The 20,986-nt window shown below is 42.8% G+C and overlaps 1 pseudogene; it reads right to left on the bottom strand.

The window, feature by feature from the left end:
• Positions 1 to 18,102: 18,102 nt before the first annotated feature.
• LOC125389244 (transmembrane emp24 domain-containing protein 2 pseudogene) lies at positions 18,103 to 18,736 on the bottom strand (annotated as a pseudogene).
• Positions 18,737 to 20,986: the final 2,250 nt, after the last annotated feature.

Consider the following 20,986-nt stretch of genomic DNA (forward strand, 5'->3'; position numbering starts at 1 on the left):
AATTTATGTAAGAGTAAACCAGATTTGAGCAATGATCTGAAAATACATATTTTAAAATGCTTGTGTCATAAAAGAATAAAAATCTGGAATATAATTTCACAGAAAAGATGTCTAAAGTATGACAATTAGATACAATACATAATCCTAAATTAGCATAAGAATACTGCAAAAAGTACATTGAGACATTTGACAAATTTTAATAAGTAATTATGTGACATTACTGTATCTATTTTAATCTATCTTATTAAATAAATTGTGATTATATACTAAAGTGTACTGCCATAGAAAATACTAATCCATGTTGTTGTGTGCAGTATATGCTGTCAAGAAGTCTGCAACTTAGTTTTGAGTGATTCAGCACAGTACAGCGATAGCATTCACATATGTAAACAAACCACACAAAACAAGAGGCTAAATCAATTATGTCTTACCTAAATATAATACATTATAATCATTGAAAATATCCCTTCATATACCATAATTTGATAGCAATGATAAAAATTTTTCACAAATTGCCTTAAAAGCATCATTAAATAAACAATAAAAAGATAATCCAAGTTTCTGTTTATAAATTGATAAGTCAAGTATTAAATATGAAAAATTCAGAGTCATATCATATATATACTTAGATTCATGTATTAATGAAACATGCTAATAAGCACAAATCAATATGTATGCTAAAAATATCTTCCAGAAAATTATGAATTGTGCAGAATAGTTGAATAGCCACTAAACTATATTATCTCTTATGAAAACTAATAACTTTTATCAATTGATAAGTCTAAGCTTATCTTTCTGTGGTTCGGTTTTTGAGACAGGGTCTCACTACATGGGCCTGACTGGTCTAAAACTCAGGGATATGCTTGCCACTCTCTCAATAAAAACCTCCATCAAATTATTATCCAAATTTCCAATAACATTTAGTTTGCACAGTTCATTATATAAGCAATGGTTGCATAATGCCTAATAAAAAAATACCATGAGTTACAAAAATTATTTTAAATCTAGTATTATGACTTAGTATGATAAAGAAATAAAAAGCCTCACATTAAATAAAGTAATCATTACTATGATTATTCAATTTCGATAGGCCTTGAAGTGCATGTAAAAATTTATAATTTGTTGATCAAGAAACCAGTGTCCAGAGCAGTGATAATGTGGAAAGCTGTGTAGCAACACAGAAAACTCTAGAGTTCAGATTGTCCCTCATCTGAATTGGTGGCTTCATTTTTCAAACCACAGGAAAACAGTAAGCATTGATAAATGCAAGATGCTGAGTCTGTTTAATGTTATTTCATTGGCATTGGCTAACCAATTAATGGAGCTCATCCTTCCGGAAGACTAATCTCCCACTCTTAGCCATCCTGAGTTGCTAGGATCCTAAGTGGGTCGTCCCCCCCCCATAGGATGTCCCCCTTCCATATCAGTGTGTCTATGGTTGCACTTGTTCAAAGCTTGTTTGGGCAGCCATATTGTTGACATATGATGTGGGAAGCTTCCCTGTCATTTCTCGGAGCAGACTGCTTAGTCCTCTAGCTCTTATGGTGTTTCTCCTTCTCTTTCCTAAGGTTCACTGAGCCTTCGTAGATGGGTTGTGTTGTAGATGTAGCCATTGAGGCTGGGCACTTCAAACTCAGCTGTTCTCTGATCTGCTGATCAGCTTGCTCAGCTGTGGATTTCTATAATGGTCTCTATCAGTTGCAAAAAATAAGTTTCTTTACTGAGAAGTAAAATCTACACTTATCTGTGGGTGTGAGGATACATATCTAGAACACAGGAATCATGCCAGTTTAGTGGAGTGGTGCTTGAAGGATCTCCTCCAACATTCAGGACCTCAGGTCACTGGGAAATACAAATTTATACAAAAATCTTTATAGCGCTTTATAAAATCTAACAAGATCAGGTCTAACACTATATTTCAAAAGTGTAGGTACTGAAATCACAGGAACAACTTACTACTATGAATTTTCATCTAAATTTCTGATAATACGTTAAGGTTCTTTGATTTTTTAATTTATTTGAGTATGAATTCTTTATTATTTTTTTTAGAGTTTTTTTACATGTCTTGATCACAATCACTCCAGCCCCCCCCCCAATTCTTCCTGGATCCCCTACCCATTCAATTCTGTGTCCTCTTTTTTAACCCTTCAAGACCGTTATACACTTCCAAAATATTCTTGGATATATGACCTTCCACTGCAAACTTCCAATAGCTCCTCATCTAATGGTGAGACTGTATGTCTAACCCCAAGTCCCCATGTCTCCATGTTGGGATTTGGTCTGGCTTATAGTTGCCTAGGTCTTTCACAAACTGTGAAAACTACCTTCAGTTCATAAGTGCAACTGCCCTGTGTGTTGAGAAGCTCCTGTTTCCTTGTAGTCATTCTCCACCTCTGGCTGCTATGTTTTCTGCCTCATCTTCCATAATGACCCCTCCGCCTTGGGTGTGTGGATGGAGTATTCGAGTTTCATTTAGGGCTGATCATTCTTCAATCTCTTATCTCAGCACCTTTGCTGGTTCTGGACTTCTGTGTTAAATCATCTACTGCAAATAGAAGCCTCTCAAATAAGGAGCTGAGAGGTGCATTTAACTATATATACATGATGATAAGCCATTAGGGACTGATTTAATACTATGTCCAATTAGTTGGGTTTCCCCTATGACCTATGATCTGTTACTTTTACATTTTCTTAAGGGAAAGACAAAACAAGCATTCTATACAAATAACCATTCATTAGCTTGTGTCATCTATCCCCTGAAGGTGCACTGTGTGCTACTCTCTACAGGTGATGGTGGACTAATGCGAAACTAAAGTAGAATAAGTTCTTAGAATTATGGATCTTGCAATGCCCTTTAGTGTGCAGGGAGCAAGCAAGCCATTAGTCAAATGACTGCATTAAGGAACAGACTTTAAAACCAAGATTCCTTACAGAAATGAAGTCATTTTTATGCTACAGCAATACATTTTAAATTGAAAAATAAGGAAAATTTCCCTAAGGAAGCCAAAGCTGAGCTAGGACTTGGAGAACATTAACTCCATAAAAGTGAACCATATCTAGACAGAGAGAATGACATTAGTCCCATCCTCTAATTCTGTGTGCCAGAAGGTGTGGCACGTTAGAGAAATCCCTGTGTGTCTGGATTGAAGAGTGTCAGGGGTTTTGACTGAGTTAAAATTTCTATTTAAATAGCCACTTACTGGTACAAACTTCTGCATTAGTTACTTTTCTATTACTGTGATAAAACACCCTAACCACGGCAACTTATAAAAGAAAGTGTTTAATTGGACTTAAAGTTCTACAGGATTAGAATTTAGGGTGGCAGAGCAAAGAGATGACAGCAGGTGGCTGGAGCAGCAGCTAAAAGCCCACATGCTGACACACAGGCAGGAGGCCGTGATGGCTAGCTGGAAATGGCACCAGTCCATTGAAACCTCCCAGCCCACCCCCAGCGACAGATTTTCTTCAGCAAGACTACACATTCTAATCCTTCTGAGACAGCCACTAACTAGGAACCCAGGACCCAAACTCCAGTGACTTTATGGGACGCATCTCATTTAAACCGCCACAGTGAAGGTGTGATGTTTACAAGCCATTGTACTGAGAGAAAACACAAAGAAGGACTAGAAGGGAAAGCTAGACACTTTGATTTTCTCCTTGCAAGATCCAAAAAGAAAAATAAAATATCCAGATAACTAACAGAGATCAGTTACTATGTAATCCTGGATGACCCAGACCAAAGTAGAGCACCCATCATAAGAGAGAGTCTCTTCATTCCATATAAACAAAACTGTCTTTTGTTAAAAAAAAAAAAGGAAGACCCCAGAGAACAAATGAAATCCTAGTGCTGACACGGAAGACCAGGTCCACCCCTTACCCTGCCGCCCTCTGACTACAAAGACAACATTGGCTGCCTGTTGTTGCAAGCAATCCAAAAGGCTTAAACCCTTTGTCAGGTGAAACGCAGGCTTCCACTTGATGGAATTCGCTCCTTGTAAATGCCAACAACAGACAAACCAGGCAGCACAGAAAGGACAGTAGTCTGTTCCAACACCCAGAAAGCTGGCTTCAACAGACTTCTCACAGTTAGCAGCTGCTTGTGGTAATTTGGAGAGGAGATTCAGTTCTAAGGTTCAACATAAAACTGGGGGAAAAGTGTTGGGATGAGTATTTAGTTTAAGGCAAACCCAAGGGAATGTCTGAGTGGCCAGCCTGGTAACGCACCACCAGTCAGGTCGTTCTGCCCTGAGGCTGGCTCAGTAGGGTCAAGATTCAGATTGCTGTTGCTGTAGTAACTAAATGAACCTCTGATGAAGAGCCACAGCTGAGGGACTCCTTAGAAAGCAGTCTGTTAGCAAAGTACTGTCAGCTGCACACTACTTCCTGAACAGACTGCATTTTATTATGAAAGCAAAGATGAAATCATAAGAAAGACCGCAGTCCTACAGAGTGTCAACAGTCTCTGAACTCTATGAACTTTTCAATTTTTACTGAAAATAGATTCTTCTGTCATATAATACATCTGACCAGTTTGTCCTCCCTCCACTCCTCTCAGTTCCCCCCTCATACTCCTTTTCCCCCAGAACCACTACCCTTCATTTCCTCTTCAGAAAAGAGTAGACCTCCAAGAGACAACAACCCAATAGGACAAAATAAAATATGCCGTGAGACAAAAGCACTCATGCAGAGGCTGGCCACGGTAATAATGTTAGAAATATTATCTAACATGAGCTCTTTGTTGACGCAAAAACCTCAATCATGCCGAATCAAAATAAGCCAAATTAAAGGATATCCAGGTTTAATAGGACTCCTGCGCTCTCAGGTAGTCCTTAGGGGAACCGGGAAGCCACCAACGAGACCACCAGGAGGAAAGAGGGAAGACCACGTGTTGACTTTCCTCCTGACCTCCTCTGGAGAGGATCAAGGTTTGGTAGGCTACCTTGACCCTCCTCAGCGAGGTGTCAAGGTGCAAGGGGCATGGGGGCGGGTACTCCAAAGATGGAAACCAAAGACAGGGATTTACATTCCAGACTGTTTGTATAAGGGGTGACAGGAAGCTGAGGTGATATTTTGACCAACATTTAGGCTCTCTTTGACAAAAGGTGCGTTGACTCAAGTCTGGTTACTTCCTGCGGGCATGGGGCATCATGGGAAAGGGGAGAGCTAGGTGTTGGTGGGTCCACCCTCAAGCAAGAGGTGTGGCTGGAAAAGCGTCCTGTGTACTGTCATCCTGGAAATGCCAGGCATCTGTTCCTTGGTGGAGATAAAAAGACAGATGTCTAGGAAAAAAATATTGTCATTACCCATCTTGTTTGTATCACCAAAGATGAGTGTGCCAGGATGAGAAGCAGGGAGGCCCTTCATTGTGGCATCTTGGAAAACCAGAGGGTGGAAGACCAAGTGCCCTGATTAGGTCCCTGCTTGAGCCTGGAGAGATGGTACTTACCAGCATGGGTGTCCCAGGAGCTTGGTTGCCAAGAGTGTGGTGAGGATTACTGTGTGAGGTCCCGTCCATCGAGGTTCAAGAGACCTAGGAGCTAGCTGTTTGAGGAATACTTCATCCCCTGGCGAGAGCAGGGCAGGTTTAGGGGCATTAGGGTCCACTGGTGTGGGGGCAGGTAGACAACTGTCAGCATGTGAACAGAGAAGGGACCTTAAAAGGGAGAATTAGGGTAGGTACCCTACCAGTGGAGGAGTTTGGACTGGGAGGTGATAGTTAAGGAGAAAGGGCCTGCCATAAAGCAACTCAAAAGAACTCAGGCCCATAGGGGGACAAGGTGTGGCCCTGAGGCGAGTAAGGGCAATGGGGAAAAGGGAGGGCCAAGACAACCTGAGTTCAATGGAGAATGTTGTTAGCTGTTGTTTGATGAGTCCATTGGCCCTCTCCATCTTTCTCAAGGATTGTGGATGGTAGGGCATGTGGAATTTCCAGGAGATGTTCAGAGCCTCTGACACGAGCTGCATGACCCTGGAAGTGAAGGCTGGCCCATTGTCTGTCTGGATGGTCTATGGGATGCCAAACTGAGGAATGATGTGGTTCAGGAGTACCTGAGCCACCACATCTGCTGTTTCCATGGAGACCGGAAATGCTTCTATCCATCCTGTAAGTGTCCACAAGTGTTAGGAGATAACAGAGCTTTTTATGAGTAGGCATTTGAGTGAAATCAACTTGCCAATCTTCATCAGATTGGTGTCCACAAAGCTGATTTCCACAGAGACTGACATGTGTGGAGAGCCCCCTGTAGGTTGGCCTGGGCACACATCTAGCAGAAGGAGTGAACCTGTAAAATACAATCTCGGAGATGGGTGGGGTCAAAGAAGGGCTCCAAGAAGTGGAACAAAGCTTTGGGGCCTATGTGTAAGGTCTGGTGGATGTCTGAAATGATTGACAATGTATGGTCATGAGGAAGGATGAGACGGTTATTTAAATAGAACCATCCATCCTTTGTTTTTGTGGCCCCCTTTTTATAAGCTCATGCCTCTCTTTAGGTTGATAACAGGGCTAATAGGAGGGAGTTAAGAACTAAATATGTTCTGTGGAGTCCAAGGAGCTGGAGGCCAGCTCCTGGGCCACTGAGCCAGCCTTGGCATTGCCTAAGGCCACTGGGTTCTTGGAGAATTGGTGTCTTCCAATGGTGAATAATGGCTACTTTTGCGGGGAGCTGGAGGGCCTCCAAAAGGTTGACTATAAGGGGTCCATTAACTGTGGGTGTGCCCTTGCTAGCAAGGAAGCCCCTTTGCTTCCAGAGTACAGAATGAGTATGGACTAATAAGAAGACATATTTAGAGTCAGTATAGATATTAGCCCATTGGCCCTTAACTATGTGGAGTGCCTAGTCAAGGCAACTAATTCAGCCTTTTGTGATTAGGTTCCCATTGGCAGGAGGGTCGCTTCAACTGTGTCAATGAAAGTGACCACTGTGTATGCTGCCTGGTGGTTTCCTAATTTAACTTCAGTCAATAAACAGGGTGAGTTGGGGGATCTGTAAGTGGCTTGTCTAGAAGACCCAGCCAGGGTGAGGTTAAAGCCTCTCCAGCCTCTGGGCAAGAGTGAGAGGAGGTATCAGACGGGGAGGTAACAGGAAGGAGACTTGCAAGATTTAGGGCAGGACTGAATGCCAAAGTAATTTGGAGGTTTTCTAGAAACAGTAAGTGAAAAGTGTGGAGTTGTGAAGACCCAAGGAGGGAGAGAAAGGAGTGTCTCTGAAGGTCTGAGAGGCAATGGTTGGAAAATACCATGATTGGCCCAGACAAGGCAATCTTGAGAACCTCCCGAGTGAGTTCAGCTGCTGGTTTAGGCATCCACAGACAGTGACATACAGCTGTTTGGATAAAAGTGTGACAGCCCAATTTGAAGGCCCAACCTGTTGGATTAGAACTCCTGTGGCCACTCCTGACCTCTCATCTGTATAGAGATGGTAAGGCTTTGTGGGTTCTGGAAAAACAAGGGCAGGAACTGTTAGAAGGGCATCCCACAGTAGAGAGAAGTGGCAATGGAAGATGGTCGGGTGAGTGAGAGGTCCTATGGGTATCTCTCTGGCTGCCTGGTACAGAGGCTTGGCTATAATGGAAAAGTTAGGGATCCAATGGTGAAAGAACCCTAACAGACCCAAAAATGAGAGGATCTGAGCCCCTGTGGTTGGAGGCTATAAATTCTGCAGTGCCTGGACCCTGTCAGAGGTGAGGGTCTTAGACCCCGGACTAAGTTGAATACCCAAATATACCACTGTAGGAGAGCATAGCTGAACCTTATTTGGTGAAACTCCAAATCCCAGGGATCTAAGGAAGTTCAGGAGTGCAGAGGTGGCCTGTTGGGACAGAGACAATGAAGGACTGCAGAGAAGTAGGTCATCCACGCACTGGAGGAGCATGCTGGAACTTGCATCAAAGTTTGAGAGATCTCGAGCCAGAGCTTGGCCAAAGAAATGGGGACTGTCTCAAAAACCCTGAGTGAGAACAGTCCACATAAGCTGTCTGGAAGACCAGGAATCAGGGTCCAACCAGGTGAAGGCAAAGAGGAAGTATGAGTCAGGGTGTAAAGGAACAGTAAAGAAGGTATCTTTTAGGTCTATAACTGTAAAGTAGGAGGTGGTAGGAAGGACTTTAGACAGGAGATTGTAAGGGTTGTTAACCAGAAGGTGAACTGGAATGATTGCCTCATTTATGAGGTGGAGGTCCTGAACTAGGTGATAAGCACAGAGGGCTTTCACACAGGAAGAATTGGAGTGTTGCAAGGTGAGTTGATAGGAATGAAAAGTCCTTGAGATAAGAGACAGGTGATAATAAGCTTAAGGCCTTGGCAGTGGGTTTCAGAAATAGGAGACTGGGGTCTGGAAGGGAAGGATGAAGGGTCTTTAATGTGAACTAGCACTGGCTGGTGGTGAGTAGCAACCACAGGAGTAGAAGTGTCCCATACTTGGGGGTCTACTGGATAAGGGAGTGTTAGGAACAGAACAGTCTGGGGTAGGAACCTGTGACGCTGTTAAAGTGAGAAGAAAGTGTGACTCAGGAGAGTATGTGGGCGCTAAGGTGAGTGTGACCCTGAAGCATCTAAGGATATCTCAACCCAGTAAAGGTGCTGGGCAAGCAGGCATCACTAAGAAAGAATGAGAGAAAAATTGTCCTGCAAGAATGCAGATTAGTGGCAAAGTTTTAAGTGGGGAGAAACAGGTCCTGTCTATTCTCAAAACGAAAATTGGTGAGGGGAACATAAGGCCCGAGTGAGATGTTAGAACAGAATAGGTAGCTCCCATGGCCAAAATAAAAGTAATGGACTTACCCACTACCTGCAGATTTACCCTAGGCTTGGATAGGGTTACAGGATATGATGGAGGAGGGTCATCTGTCTATGTGTTACTTTCACTGGTTAATAAAGAGACTGCCTTGGCCTTTTTGATAGGCCAACCCTTAGGTGGGTGGAGTAGATAGAACACAATGCTGGGAGAAAGAAGCAGAGTCAGAGAGAGCCACCACCATGAAGCTGCCAGGTCAGACATGCTGAATCTCTCCCGGTAAGACCTCGTGGTGATATACAGATTATTAAAAATGGGTTGAATCAATATGTAAGAGTGAGCCAATAAGAGGCTAGATATAATGGGCCAAGCAGTGTTTAAAAGAATACAGTTTCCATGTAATTATTTCAGGTGAAAACTAGCCGGGGAACTGGGAACCCCGTGGGAAAGCAGCCCACCGCTCCTGTTACAAGGATATACCAAGTCTGGGCAGCGTCAATCCTCTGCAAGACCAAGAAGTTCGAAGGCTGGCACAGCTTCACTTGCCAATGTTGGTGAGGTTGGACTTCTGTGGTGTGCCATAGAGGACAAGCCCGCTTAAGGGCATTGTGATTTCCAGTGTCCAGGTTGCTGGCAGATAGGACATGGCCTCATAAGAAGTTTAGTGCAATATTGTGCCATATGGCCATTTAGCCACACTTGTAACAGCTTGTCTGTGAGGATGACTTAGGTTGGGCTCCATCAGGGTAGAACCTTGTGGTTGACTTCCCTTGTTCCCCTTCCCGTGACCTTAGGGCAGCTGCTAAGGCCTGAGCCTGAAGAGTTGTAGCTCGTTGTAGCCTTGTCTGTTGGGAAGACTCAGCTGTTTTTCCTCGGGCATTAAAAACTTTAAAGGCCATTTTCACCAATTCCTGTATAGGGGTTTGGGAACCCTCTTCAGCCTTTCTTGACTTTTTTCTAATATCTGGTGCTGACTGAGAAATAAAATGGGTAACCAAGACCTTGGCTCCCACTGGGGAGGCTGGATCTAGCCTGGTATATTGGACCATGGTCCCTTGTAACCAGTTTTTTAAAAATGGCTGGATTTTCATCTGCTAACTGTGTAATCTCTCAGAGTTTGTCAAACTTAACTACTTTTTCTGAGACCATTTCCATACCCTGAAGGAGACAATGGACCATGATGCCCCGCCTCTGTTGGTCACTTTGGCCAGGTTGATAGTCCCAGTGTGATTCTGTGGCTGGCACAGCCACTTCTTCCACAGGGACCGTACTGACTACCAAATATGTCTGGTCTGCATATTGCCTAGTTGCTATCTGAATTCTATTTCACTCCTCAGGAGTGAGAGTAGAAGCTTGGATGACATAATAGTCATAACAGATTAGATCGTAGGCCTGAGACAAATACCAAAACTCTTTAGTATAAGCAGAAAGATAAGTAGAAAAGGAACCCAGCCACTTTTCTATCTGAGAGAGATCTGGAAGAGAAAAGCGAGCATGAACTTTGAAAATGCCATCTGCTCCCACCGCTTCCCAGAGAGGGCAAAGAAGGGCGGTGTTATGGTGGGATCTGGTATGGGAGGAGACTGGGGAGGATTGGGAGGGGCTAGGCCAGTGAACAGAGGGGAACCAAAGGTGGGAAGAAGAGGGGGGGGAGGTGGATAAGGTGGAAGTTGACCTTGAACTTCCAGATTGGCAAGGGAGGGAGTAGGCAAGGACCGGGAAGGAAAGGAATGTGGAAAATGTTGCTCCACAGGAGCAGGGGTGGGTAGTGTGGATTTGAGGGAGTGGGGGAAGGGCCAGTGCCTCTGGCTGTATGGTCCAGCTGTGGTGTAGGGGGTTCTTCTGTTTATGTGCTGCTTTCATTGGTTGAATAAAGAGACTGCCTTGGCCTTTTGATAGGGCAGACTTAGTAGGTGGAGTAGACAGAACTGGATGCCGGGAAGAAGGACAGACAGGCGGATGCCATGATTCTCCTGCCCGAGACAGACACTGGTTATACTCATGCCAGTAAGCCACAGTCAAGTGGTGATACACATTAATGGAGATGGGTTAATCAAGATGTGAAAGTTAGCCAATAACAGGCTAGAGCTAATGGGCCAGGCAGTAATTTAATTAATACAATTTCTGTGTGGTTATTTCGGGGGTTAAGTTAGCCGGGTGGGACAGAACAAATGGCCCCCATGATCCTTCTACTACACAGCTTGAATTGTCAGGGTCCCAATTCCCAGATGACTGGGAATTTGGAGGTGTCGTGACCTTAGCGACCAAGACCAATACTGTAAGACACTGGATACTGAGGGAAGGGTGAGAGCACAGAGCCCAAAAAATATGGACATATGTAAGCTCTGTCCATTTGTCCCTACTGAGACAAAAATTTTTCTAGTTTCCAGAGGATGGTAAGTTCAAGGCTTCCTTCTGGTGGCCAACATGCCCCATTGCCAAGATTATATTAGGCCAAATCTTAGTGAATAGGGAAATTAGCTATTCGGGACAAATTGTATTGGACAGCCCCAATTTATAACGATTTTGTAAGAGGCATCCCAAGGGTGACAGCTGATCTGGATTTGAACTGCAAGCACACACTTTAAAGCCTATGCCCAATGCGTGTCCTAAGTCTAGTACAGCCCATCCACCAAGATAGCGCTTAGGCCTAAATGGGGCCATGAAAATTGAATGCTAGGCATCCCTAAACAAACAAAATTCATCTCAGCTAGTCCCGTCTTAGCCACTGAGATCAGACTCTTGGCATGGCCTGCGTCTTCCACAAGAGTCCAATAATTGAGAAAAGTGGGCACAAATGGGTTTCCCTAAACCCTATAGCATGGACAAGAAAAAGGGACTCACCAAGATGCAGCTGCTGTAGTCTGGGAGCCAGTTTTAGCTGAGCATAGAGAGCTTGGTTTGTGGACAAGGGCAGGGCGCTTTCAACGCATGGCTGTAGGCCTCGGGAAAAGGCAGCCGCCCTATCTCGGTGGAACCTCCAGATGTTAGAAATATTTTCTAACATGAGCTCTCTTTTGATGCAAAAATCCCAATCATGCTGAATCAAAACAAGCCAACTTAAAGGATATCCAGGTTTCATAGGACTCCTGTGCTCTTGGATGGCCCAGAGGGGAACCAGGAAGGTGCCAACGTGACCACTGGAGGGAAAGAGGGAAGATCACATGTTGACTTTCCGGGAAGAAGTTTAAATAGACTGGGGAAGAGGTCCTGAACTCCTCTGGGGAGAGGACAAGGTTTGGCGGGTTATCTTGATCCCCCTTGGGGGAGGAGTCAAGATTTAGTGGGCTACCTTGACCCTCCTTGGAGAGGTGTCAAGGTGCCAGGGGCACAGGGGAAGGGCCTACAAAGGTGCAGGCCAGAAACCAGAATTTACAAATAAAAACACTTCAATAAGGAAAAGAAAGTGGCTATCTTTTATCCAGTGTGTATTTCCGGCTTCTTTATCAAAAGTCATGTGTCTATAGGTGTGTGGATTTATTTCTAGGTTTTCAATTCAATTCTATTGATCAAAATGTCAGTTTTTATGTCAATGTCTTACTATATTTATTACTATAGCTCTGTAGCATTACTTGAAATCAAAGATGGTGAGGCCTCCAGTAGTTCTTTTGTTGTTTAACACTGTCTTAGTGATCCTGGGGATTTGTTGTTGTTTGTCAAGTTGGGAGAGTAGGCCCCAGCCCCTAGTATCTATCCCAGCCTCCAGGCCTGGTCTGGACTCCAAATCCCAGCAGGAGGTGGGGTCAGGACTAATCCCCAGGGTATTTAAGTGATTCCCCAAAAGAGAAACATGTGGTCTCTCTGTGTCACCTCCCCCCCCCCCCCCCCCCCCCCCCCCGTCACATTTCTATGGCTTCCCAGTTTCCCCCGCAGGGCCACCGGAGAGCGCAGATCTCTCATTAAACCTGGATATTTCTTAATTTGGCTTGTTTTGATTTGGCTTGATTGCGAATTTTGCGTTGGTAGGGAGCTAGTATTAGGAAACATTCTTAACATTTTGGAGGTTCCGCCGAGCTAGGGCAGGCCCTTTCCACGCAGCAGGCCATGTGTTGAAAGATCCCTAGTCTACAGTTCAAGCTCTCTATGCCATGCTTAAAACCAGCTTCTGGGCTACAGCGGCTGTGTCTTGGTGAGTCCCCTTTTTTTTGTCTATGCTATAGGGGTTTGGGGGGACCCATTCATACTTATTTTTGTCATTTTCAGATTCCTGCTGAAGTCATGAGCTCACGCCAGGAATTTGAGTTCCAGGTTGTGGTCAATCCCACAGGACCAGGCTTGGCTGAGGCAGAGATCTGTATGTATAGGGACGCTGGGCATCCAATCTCCACGGCCCCTTTTGGACCTAAGAGGCATTTTGGAGAACACTCTGAAATGGACTTAGGCTATGTGGTTGGGTGTAGACTCTAAAATGGGCACTTACAGTTCATAGCCAGGTCTACTGTTGCCCCTGTAAGCCTCTTAAAAAATCTTTTAAAATTGAGTCCGTCTGATACAAATGAACAGAGCTTACATATATATGTCCATGGTTTTTGGTCTCTGCGCTGTTGCCCCTCCCACCCCTAGTAGCCAGTCTCTCACAGAGCCATACTGTCAGAGGCACTGGCCCCTCCCCGACTCCCTCAAGCCCGTACTTCTCAACCCCCTCCTATGGAGCAACATTCTTTCCCCTCCCTTTCCCAATTCGGAGGTTCAAGGTCAACTTCCACCTTCTCCTCCCCCTCCTACCTCACTGCTCCATTCCTGGATCCCCTCTGCACACTGGGCTAGCCCCCCCCCATGCTCCCTTTTCTCTTCCAAATCTCTCTCAGGTAGAAAAGCTGAAAGGTTTCTTTTCTACTAATCATTCTGCTTCCTCAGTCAGTACCAGATATTAGGAAAGAGTTAAAAAAAAAGTTGAGGATGGTCCCCAAACTCCTATATGGGAATTGGTGAAAATGGTCTTTAAAGCTTTTAATGCCCAAGAGGAATCAGCTGAGTCTTCCCAACAAAGCAAGCTACAACAATCTACAGACCCAGGCCTTAGCAGTTGCCCTAAGGTCACAGGAATGGGGACAAGGGAAGCCAACTACAGGGCTCTATCAAGTATGGCCTAAATGGTCACATGGCATGATATTGCACTACACCTGCTCCAAGGTTGTGTCCTATCTGCTAGCAACCTGGACACTGAAAATCACAATGCCCCCGTGCAGACTTGCCCTTTATGTCAAGCCATGGAGGTCTGGCCTCATCACCATCACAAGTGAAACTGTGCCAGCCTTCAAATGTCTCAGCCTTGCAGAGGATTGATGCTGCTCAGACTTGGTATATCCCATAACCCTCTCCTAGCCTAGGGTCATGCTACAAGTGGCAGGTAAGTTCATTACTTTTGTTCTCACTTGGGCCTTAAGTTTCCCTCACCAATTTCAGCTATGGAAGCAGACGAGACCTGTTCCTCCCCACTTAAAACTCTGCCACTGCCCTATATTCTTGTAGGACATTTTTTTTCTCATTCTTTCTTAGTGATACCTGCTTGCCCAGCACATTTACTGGGTGGAGATATCCTTAGCTGCTTCCCCAAAGCTTTGTTCTGCTTCTTGGAGCCCCTTTTAACCCCACCCATCTCCAAGATTCTATTTTACAGGTTCACTCCTCCTGCCAGACAAGTTCCCAGGCCAACCCACAAGGAGCTCTCCACATACACCAGCTTCGTGGAACCAACCGGACAAAGATTGGCAGGTTAATTTTACCCATATGCCTACTCATAAAAAACTCTGTTATCTCTTAACACTTGTGGACACTTTTACAGAATGGATAGAAGCATTTCCAGTCTCCAGGGAAACAGCAGATGTGGTGGCTCAGGGTCATGGAGCTGGTGTCATAAGCTCTCAACATCTCCTGGACAATGGGACTCATCAAACAACAACTAACGAAGCTCTCCACTGAATTCAGATTATCTTGGCCCTTGCCTCAGGGCCGCCCCATGTCCCCCTACGGGCCTGAGCCCATTTGAGTTGCTTTACGGCAGGCCCTTTCTCCTTAACCATCACCTCCCAGTTCAAACTCCTCCACTGGCGGGGTACCTACCCTACCTCTCCCTTCTAAGGTCCCTCCTCCATTCACACGCTGACATTTGTCTTCCTGCCACCACACCAGTGGACCCTAATGCCCCTAAACCTGCCCTGTCCTCCCCAGGGGACAGAGTACTCCTCAAACAGTTAACTCCTAGGTCTCTCAAACCTCTATGAACAGGACCTCACACAGTAATACTCACCACCCCCTCGGCTGCCAAGCTCTTGGGACACCCATGCTGGTACCATCTCTCCAGGCTCAAGCAGGCGCCTACTCAGGACACTTGGTCTGTCCAGCAGACAGGACCTTACATCCTCCGGTTATCCAGGATGCCACAATGAAGGACCTACCTGCTCCTCATTCTGGCACACTCATCTTTGGCGATAACAATTTTTTTCCTAGACACCTGCCTTCTCATCTCCCCCAAGGAACAGATGCCTGCCTTCTCCGGGATGACCGTTCATGGGATGCCTTTCCAGCCACACCTCTCGCTAAACGTGGACACCTGGCTCTCCCCTTCCCATGCCCACCCCCGTGCCTGAAGGAAGTAGCCAGATTTGAGTCTACACCCTCTTTTCCCCAAAGAGAGCCTAAATGTTTGTCATGATTACCATTCCAATTTTTTGTCACCCCTATATCCAAAGAGTCTGGAATAACAAGTTGGGAGTATAGGCTTCAGCCTCACATCTATTCTAGCCCCCAGGCCTGTTCTAAACTCCAAATCCCAGCAGGCCAGGTCCTGACCCCTCCCTGGGGGGGAGCGTATTTAGGTGATTCCCCCAAAAGAGAAACACGTGGTCTCCCTTTCTTCCTCCCGGGGTCGCGTTCCCGTGGCTTCCCGATTCCCCATTGGGGCCACCTGAGAGCCTGGACATTTCTTTATTTGGCATGTTTTGATTTGGCTTGATTGGGAATTTTTGTGTCGGCAGGGAGCTTGCGTTAGGAAATATTCTTAACATTGTTGTTGTTGTTGTTTTTCCATATGAAGCTGAGAATTATTTTCTTCAAAAATTGTGTTGGAATTTTGATGGGGATTGCATTGAATCTGTAGACTGCTTTAGGTAGGATGGATATTTTTATTATGTTACTCCTACAGATTCATGAACACAGGAAATCTTTCTGTCTTCTGATATCTTCTTCAATTTCTTTCTTCAAAGACTTAAAGTTCTTATCATGCTTAACAAAGCAAGTTTTTACTTGCTTGGTTAAGTTACACCAAGATATTTTCATTATTTGCTGCTATTTTGAAGGGTGTTGTTTCCCTGATTTCTTTCTCAGTTCATTTGCCATTTATATACAGGAGGGCTATTTTGTTTTGAGGGAATCTTGTATCCAGTCACTTTGCTAAAAGTATTTATCAGCTGTAAGAGTTCCCTAGTGGAATTTTTGAAGTCATTTACGTATACTACCATATTATCTGCAAATAATAATATTTGACGTCATCCTTTCAAATTTGTATCCTCTTAATCTCCTTCAGAAGTCTTAATGCTCTAGCTAAACTTCAAATGCTAGGTTAAATAGATATGGAGAGAGTGCCCACCCTTGTCTTGTTCTTGATTTTAGAGGAATTTCTTTGAGCTTATTTTTCTTTAATTTGATATTGGCTATAGGCTTGTTGCAAATTGCCCTTATTATATTTAATAACTCCAGAAATTTTATCATGAAGGGGTGTTAGACTTTGTCAAAGGCTTTTTCAGCATCTCATGAAATGATCATGTGGTTTATTTCCTGTTTACTTATATAGTGGGTGGGTTTACTTATATAGTGGGTTACAGTTAGTGATTGTCATATATTGAACCATTCCTACATTTCTAGGATGAAATCTATTTGATCAAGGTGAATGAAATGTTATTTATAGTGGATTCTTCCTTTGATGAATATGTAGTGTCCTTCCCAGGCTCTTTTGATAAATTTTGGTTTGAAGTCTATTTTGACAGATATTGCAATCTATACCAGCTTGTTTCCTAGGTCCATTTGCTTGGAATATCTATTTCCAACCCTAAACCCTGAAGTAATGTTTATCCTTGATGTTGAGTTGTATTTCTTGCATGCAACAGAAGCATGGATCTTGTTTTCCTATCTGTTCTGTTAGTCTATATCTTTTCATTGGGAAATTAAGGCTGTTAATATTGAGAGAAATCAAGGACCAATGATTGTTAGTCCTTGTTACTTTGTTGTCGCTGTTGGTGGTGGTGGTGGTGGTAGTATGTATGTGTGAGTGTGTGCTTCCCTTCTTTTGGTTTTGCTGGTGTGAGATTATTTATTTCCTGTGTTTTCATGGGTGTAGCTAATTTCCTTAGATTGGATTTTTCTTTATAACACCGTCTTTAGGGATAGATTTGTAGGTAGATACTGTTTAAATTTGACTTTTTTATGGAATATCTTATTTTTTTCCATCTATGATGCTTAAAAATTTTGCTTGGTGTAGTGTTCTGAGCTGGCATCTGTGGTTTCTCAGAGTCTGTGGCACATATGTCCAGGTCCTTCTGGCTTTTAGACTCTCCATTGAGAAATCAGGTGTGATTCTAATAGGTCCACTTTTATATGTTACTTGGCCTTTTGTCTTTACAGTTTTTTAATATTCTTTTCTGTTTTGTGTTAGGAATTTTTATATTTAATGTTTTCTTTGACTGATGTGTCCATTTTTCTTATCTTATATCCATTGCCTGAAGCTGTCTCTTCAAACTCTTGTATTCTGTTGGTGAAGGTGGCCTGAGTAGCTTCTGTTTGCACTACTAAAATTACCATTTCCAGAGCTCGCTCACTTTGTGTCTTCTTTATTACTTCTATTTCCATTTTCATGTCTTGAACAGTCTCATTTGTTTTCTTCAACTCTTTGGGATTTTTTTTTACTTTCTTTGAGGGATTTATTCATTTCTTCCAATCACATTTGTGTTTTCCTCACTTTCTTTGAGGAATTTATTCATTTCGTCAAAATGTTTGTGTTTTCCTAGATTTCTATAGAGGTTTTGTTTAATGCCTCTTCAAGGTCCTCTATCATTGCCATAGAGTTGGTTTTAAAATCTTTGTCTTGTGTCTCAGCTATGTTGGACTATTCAGGGCCTGCCCTTGTATGATAGCTAGGCTCCTGTCTTTCTGGCAGGTCTGGACTGTCCAGCCTTGTACTCTTGAAAAATCCTACATAATGAGGCCACATTCATGTGAGAATTATAGGACAATCAAATGTCAAAATTTCACCCTCACATCCTTAAAAAGGCTTTCCCCAATACATATTAATATCAAAGAAACATGAACATTTAGAAAATAAAAATATGTAAACTAATGATACTATGATGATCAAAATGTTTGGTAAACAAGTGAATCATGAATTTGGGATCAACAGAAAAGGCTTTTTAAACAGCCCTCCAGGCCCCCAAAAAAATCTCTGCAGGAAATAGATCTGTCCCATTGTTTTGGCAACTAGAACAAGAGCTTCGAAGAAAGCGCCAAAGAACACTCTGCTGTGTGTGGTGGTGTTAATGCTTCTGTATTTTCCCTCCCAGGCTTCTGTGGACTCCTCGTGGTCATGCTTTACATCATCACCACTGCCAGTTCATTCATCATTTCTTCTCGCTTGTTCTGATGATCGTCTGTCTCCATGTCTTGTGCTTTGGGAACCTTGCCAATGTCAGTGGTAAAAATTACTATCTTTGCAGTCATGCTAACTATTCCATTACTAAAGCAAAGCTTGCGCCCCCCATCCATGTAAGCTGTGAACATGTGCTTCCACTGGACTCAGTCTGCGTATATATTCCTTCTTGATCTGATCCTGTGATCTCCACATGGATGCCCAGGAAGGGACCCAACACCACCTTGAAGATGAGGCCCATATTGGTGCCTGAGGTGACTACCTCAAAGAAGCACTCCTCATCATGTGCTTAGATATTGCCAAAGTAGCCTAAGGCCATGGCCAGAGGCCTGGCCAGCAGCACCAGCAGCTCTGTGTCTGTCGCCATGGTACAGCATGGGTAAAGCCTGGACCAGATTGCAATCTCCAGAGCCTCCACCACTGCAGGAGGTATTACTTTTATCTTATTTTTAAAATGCAGAAAGAAGCAATTAATAATATCTACTAGTAGTAATATTGAAACTTAAAAGAAAGTTGAGGCATCTTAGACCTTTATCAGCTTGTAAGTTTTTTTAATGTAAAAGAAACACTTTCTGTACCTCAAGTTTCTTTAACATACAAAAACTGCAAGTCACCTGAAAAGTAACCTTTCTAGCTTGGAAATGTATAATTTTTTAAAGTGCATTTGAATTGCTCAAAGTCAAGGGATTATTCTAGTCACATTGTTTCTTGAAGCAATTTCTGCTATTGCATTTTAGGTGACATTTAAGTTGTAAGGTTGCACTAAATGCATTCTGACATTTGGAAAAAATTATCACCCAATGTTTTTGTGGGAAATATATTATTTTAATCATGCTCATCACAGGAAGAAAGCTTCAAAGTTTAAGGACATCTGCATAAGGGCCCGGTCTTTTTTAAAAGACCAACTTCTTATTTGTGTTTTTAAGCCTATCCACACAATATTCCATCTTCCTTGTCTTAATTCCTTCCACTTGATCTACCTAGAAAAGAAGACAATGAATGCCTGTTTAGCATTAAGATGCCAAGCCAACAATACTTGCTGACATTTAATCGCATAACTAACAGTATATACTTATTAATAGTATACTCTCTACTTGAAGATGTAACAGGCAGCCATGAAACAAAAAATTAGTTTTCGTGGTTGATATCTGTAATACCTAAAATAAAACTATTAAAAGGAGTATTTATGAGATCAAAACCATTATATGAATATGCAAATTTCATAGCTTTAATATGAGATGTATCTATAGATTCTATACATCATGGAGCATAGTCTCTATCCTAATTTTTCAGTATAAAATGTTTAACCACTGACTTATTTTCCAGATTGTCATTGCATATTTCATTTGATCTAAATATTAAAGAAATACACTGTCTGCTATAGGAGATGGCACTATATATGTGGACAACAAAATATTTAATAGATGATTGATAAATAGATGATATATATACATAGAAAAAATGATGCATGTTCCAAGAGAAAAATCAATCCAATGTAAAATAATAGAGAAACACAGGGAAGTGGAGCTCCACTTACATAGGGTGATCCGAAAAGCTCCTCTGCAGAGGTTATTAGCTTTTCTTTTTTCTCAAGACAGAGTTTCTCTGGCTTTTAATTAAAGAATAAGAAGCTTTTATTTAACAGATAATTGAACAGTCAGAAGAAGTCACATAAAGGAGATATTATGAGTTTTTCTCCCTTTTTCCATTGTTTTTGAAGTAATATCACTTGCCTTCACTTTACTCCCTCCAAACCTCCCTATATACCCCTTCTTATTCTCATTCAAATTTGTGGCCTTTTTAAAATTGTTGCGACATTCATATATGTATGTGCATGTATATTCCTAAGTACAACCTGCTCAGTCTGCATAATGTTACTTGTATGTATGTCGTCAGGACTCACCATTTGATATTGGATTATCATTCACTGTGTTTTGTTCCTTGAGAAGACTATTTATCTCCCTCTCAGCATTTCTCACTTGCCTGTAGTTCTTTGTGTAGGGTTGAGGTTTTGTGGGGTTTCCGAGTCCATTTTGACACGTCTATTACTGTTGTACTAGTTCAGTTCATGGTTAGGCAGCCGTGTTCGTGAGACTTAATGGGTGTGCCTTCCAACATTACCAGGAAACACAGTCTCACAGCAAGCACCCTGATCTTCTTTCTCTTGCAACCTGCCGGCCTCCTTTTCTGTAGTGTTCCCTGAAGAATGAAGCAAACAAAAGTCCTACTCAGCTTGAGAAGATATTTTAAGAAAAAGAATAAAACGTTTGAAGATCTCAAAAAAGGACAATGTTCATCATGCTTGAGTAAGTGATAGAAGGCTGTATAGCACAGTGGACAAGTATGGCCCCAAAACTGAGATTCAAAAACAGTCAGGGGTTGTTTGCTTTCAACTCATTGTTATGCTAAAATTGGGTTTTATTAAAAGTTGTTACACAAATCATGGTAATACTTTTGGAAAGTAAGAAACAGAAAGTGGTATTTTGACCCTCTAGGGATTGAAAGAAGAAAGGAAACCGAAAGTGTGAAGTCAGTTAGGAAAGGAGTGATAGTAACTTTAACTAGAAGGACACCAATAAGAATGATGGATAACATACAAATACAGATTTAAAAAAGA

This window comes from Myodes glareolus, chromosome X (genome assembly GCF_982192425.1).
Source record: "Myodes glareolus chromosome X, mMyoGla1.1, whole genome shotgun sequence".
In the NCBI taxonomy this organism is placed as follows: Eukaryota; Metazoa; Chordata; class Mammalia; order Rodentia; family Cricetidae; genus Myodes; species Myodes glareolus.